Source organism: Carya illinoinensis, chromosome 1 (genome assembly GCF_018687715.1).
Source record: "Carya illinoinensis cultivar Pawnee chromosome 1, C.illinoinensisPawnee_v1, whole genome shotgun sequence".
Lineage (NCBI taxonomy): Eukaryota > Viridiplantae > Streptophyta > Magnoliopsida > Fagales > Juglandaceae > Carya > Carya illinoinensis.
Window position 1 is genome coordinate 27,997,427 of NC_056752.1, and position 4,900 is coordinate 28,002,326.

Consider the following 4,900-nt stretch of genomic DNA (forward strand, 5'->3'; position numbering starts at 1 on the left):
GAACTCATTATACTGCATGGATATCTCCTCTTGAAATGATAAAGAATAAATAAATAAATAAATAAATAATAAAAATAAAAAGAGTGATGGAGCAAGTGGAGCAAGATCCCAAATTCATGACATTGTCTCTTCAATTCAAAGCAGTTGCCATGGAGTTGATTTCTATTCTTGAGTAGAAACAAAAACTAGCAGAAAAGACAAAAGTTCTTTTGGAGGCAATTCTTGTTCACAAATTGGCAGATATCCTTATTTTCCAGCTTTAAGATAAATTTTGATGAGCAATTGTCTATGTTGGATCTAGTTGACCTAAAGGTACGACTTTCAAAAGCTACTGAATTAGTTGATAGGCATTTACAGTCAATATGCGTGGCAGAGAAGATAACTCAGAAGGTTGAGAGATAACTATTGAAATCACAGAAAGAATTCCTTTTGCCACAGTAGATGAGAGCTATAAAAGAGGAGCTTGGTGAAAATGATGATGATGTGTCAATCACAATCTTAACTTTCTGGAAGGAGTTTACAGCTACAATTTATTGTCAAAAAAGCTGATATGACACCTTTGCTTTAAGGAACTAACGTTGTCTTCCCATCTTTAATGCATTCATCCAGTGGGAATCCAATCACTTTTCGTCATGCATACAATTTTCTTTCCCTTGGTCACGTAACGAGGCAAGCCACATAATCTTTTTCACCAATTTGCCTGCCAAGATATAATCCCATGGCATTTTTGTATGCCTATGTTCATTATTTTGATGTTAAGACATACTTGATGTTGCTTCATACAAGTTAGATGCCTTTATCATCTCATGGATTGTAGGATTCGTATTGAATTGGCCCTTTTGAAGTCTATTGTTCTCCTTAAAGTTCTGAGATTCGTGCTAGACGATGGAATGCATGTTGAGGATTTGGCTATTGATCCTTTACCGCATTCTGGGTGTGTATCTCCCTATTTAGGCCAACCTAAAGATGATTGGAGGAATGGTTTTCTAAATGGGTTTGATTTAAAATCTTAAGGTTGTGCAAAAGCCACTGTCATCAGCAACAAAAGCATATCTAATCGTGTTTTTATTTGCTCCTATAGTTTTGACATGGCTTTTGTGCAGTGGTGGCATCTAGATGGAGAGCACTAGGAAACTCCTTAAGAAGGTCCAAACGAGAGATATGGTGGCTTGGAATGCGATGGAAAGTGCTTGTTATGGGATTGGGGAAAACATTTTGCTATTGAGGAACGTGTGGCCAAGGACCTTGAAGGCAAGAAACTTGTCTCATCTACAAAGGAAGGGATTAAAGCATAATTGCACCTTGTGAGCAAGATGCTTTGAAGGAGGAAGGTTTTTCACACTCCAGCACATCTACAGGAATGGGCTGAGGTCACTATGGGCTTTTCTTTGGGGTCATAAAGATTTAAAGGTTTGGGCTTAGAGGATTTTATGGGCTCAAGTAAAAGTGGAATTAGACGACTACGAAGCCCAACTGGCTCTCGTGACTAGGTCATAAAAGTTTCTAATCCTAAGTGGAATCTGAAGACTAGGAATTCTCAAGTTAAGTCCTCTCTCAAATTTTTCTGTTTTCTTTTCCTCATCGGGAATTAGGTACTTAACAAAACCAGACAGATCCAAGAATCTCGTGGTGTACTCGTCAACTGTCATGGTACCCTGATTAAGGTCTGCAAACTGTCTTGCTTGTCTCTTTGAGAGTTTGTGGGAAGAAGCACTCCAGGAATGCTTTCTTGAAGCACCCCAGGGATTCCTTCTCCGTACTGTTGTTGGAGTCATCACCTAGTCACTCTCCACCATTGTTCAGCCAAGTCCATTAGACTGTACGTGGCATACTCTACTTTCTGTTCATTGGTGCTAAAAACCTTCTCCAACTTTTCTATCCAGTTTTCTGCATCCATTTCTTTGGCTCTACCATCAAATGTGGGCAAGCGCTGGTGAATGAACTGTTCTAATGTGCATCTTACCTGGGGGGTTCTATCTACCACCATCTCCCCATTGACCATCCTCTTAAAAAAATGAGTCACCGCAACAACAAGTACTTCAGGATTTTCATCTTGTACACTATTATTCTCACAGCAGGATGTGCATGATTTTGAACTAGGAGGTGCCATTCTAACATGCATGTTTTAACAATGTCATTCAAAATGCATTTAAGTACTAAAAGGAAATTTTCTAACAAACTTACTACAAAGCAAAGCTTGCCTTAGGGAGACTTTGGCCTAGACCTTCCTTTCCTTCCTTTTCTATTTTCCAAAAACTTCATTGCTTAAAAAAAGTTTCTTTCTTTGCAAAAAGTTTTCCTCTCCTTTATTTTGAAAAGTCTACAGAATTTTAATACCTGGTTCTAATACTAGATGTAACACCCAGCTCCCCAGTAAAGTCATTTTTAGAGTTTTTACGGAATCGGTATACTACTAAACTTTGACTTAAAAGTTTTTCTTTTTAACGAAGTGATAGATATGAAATATCCCATAAATAAATAACTTCAATCTTTATTAAATACTTAAAATTGAAAAGAGAATCTATGGAAGCACTTATTTAAAATCTAAAAGAGTGTCTGCGGAAGCATTTAGATGCATTGATTCAATCTTTCATAAGAAATCACAGAACTTGTTGACGTATTTTTGGATCGTTGACTATTGATTCATTGAGGAGTCCACAAACACTCAAGACTATTAAGCACTTTTATTGTTGTAGAAGTATTCATAAATTGTATCCCACCATTATGTCACTTTTTGTTTAGTCCCTTAAATAACGTCTATGCTAATATTGATCGAAGCCAAAACTAGTAAATTGTCCTCTCTAAGGTATAGTGTAACACCCTGCTCCCCAATAAATTCATTTTTAGAGTTCTCAGAGAATCAATGTGCTACTAAACTTTGACTTAAAAACTTTTCTTTCTAACAAAGCACCAGATACGAAAGATCTAATAAATAAATAAATTCAATCTTTATTAAATATTTAAAATCCAAAAGAGAGTCTGTAAAAGCACTTATTTAAAATCAATAAGGACTTGTGCTTATCAAAATACCTTGTTAAACTAGAAAGAAAAAAGCCAGCATAACATAAATTATGTACGCATCTGGCTTGCCTCCCTGGGACAAGTCCTGTCCTACAGCTCCATCCTCTTAAAAATCCTCACTTGGGGATGTTAAAACATAGGGAAATGATAGGGATCCCGTTGGGGGATCTCGTTCATTTGTACCGCTCAACTTTTTTTTTTTTTTTATACAGAAAGATTAAGAAAATGTTGTTTAATTATATTGTGAATTTTATTCATTTTTCAAGATATTTAAAAGTGTTAAAAAAAATGATTTGAAAAAAATATTTAAAAGTGTTTTTTTTCTCATATAATTTTTTTAACACTTTTAAATATTTTGAAAAAATGAATAAAATTCACAATATAATTAAACATAATTTTCTTAATCTTTCTGTTAAAAAAAATTCAAAAACAAGAAAAGAAAAAGGTTGAGCGGGATGCTTGAACGGGATCCCCCAACAGGATCCCTAATATTGTCCTAAAACATAATAAGCAATACATCATATAGTAAACATAATAAACATAAGGTTTCTTGAAAAATACACATACTCATAAATACATATGTAAATGTCATGAACATAAACTTGTCTTTCACTTGTCATAGGCCGGTACCCACTGCTGACCTCACTGAGTTAGGGTTAGAGAATCTAAGTAAATTTCAATTCCACTTGTGGCCGGGGGTTGTTGAATCCATATATAAGGAAGACAAACCGGATACGCTACTAGAATCTACAACCTGGTAATGCAATATGCCCATAACATATAGTACTTTCTTCATATCATAACATAGGTCGTTACATATCTTATTATTCAAATTTCATCATAATCATGCTTGAATACATGCCATATCATAGATTTTAAGTGAAATAGTGCTTTATCATATTATAGATTTCAAATGAAATCGCATATTTCATAAAATATTGTGATACATTTTTCTTCACCTAAAATCATGATTTTTCATAAATCTTTTGATGCATAACTCTTTACAAAAAATCATGGCTTTTCACAAAATATTTTAATGCATAACTTTCACATAAAATCATGATTTTTCATAAATATCTTTATGCATAATTCTTCACGTAAAATTATGGATTTTCATAATTTTATCATGACTTGAGTACATAAAAATGAGCTTCCAATGGAGGGCGCACATGCAAATACTTTTATAAAAGACATGTTTACCTTACATATATGTAAGGGTATGATCATGCTACTTACCTTGTAGCGTTAATCCAATATTTCCTGGGCATGATTGATTACCTATAAAATACATGTATCTTACGTAAATTCCTAATTTATCATATACTTTGTAATTAAAACTTGAATATTAAAATAATCTTATTTCCCTAAAGCCTAAAATCCTCGAAAGCCTAAATTATTGTCACTCCCTAAATACCTTGATTTTCACATGATTTCTTCAAATAATATTGCCGAATTAAATCCTAACATTCTATTAATTAGTAAATTGTCTTATAATATTGTCCATGCAAACACGTATTATTGATTCCAAATATACACGTATTAAATCCATGATGTCTACCTGTGGTCTAGTGCTCCCATAACACGATTTGTGCCTATTAAGTTTGACCCATAATACCTAACTTAAAACATGAAATTCTACACTATGTGTGGCCAACCCATCTTCTAATATTAGGATACACCCATAGCCAATAGGAAGGGAGGGAGAGAGAGAGAGAGAGAGAGAGAGAGAGAGAGAGAGAGAGAGAGAGAGAGAGAGAGAGAGAGAGAGAGAGAGAGAGAGAGAGTTGAGGGCTATGCACCAGGTGCTTGGGTGATGAAGACTCACTGTGCAAAAGTAACCAAACGGTGGTAGCTGCCACCATTAGCTAAGATGTTGTCG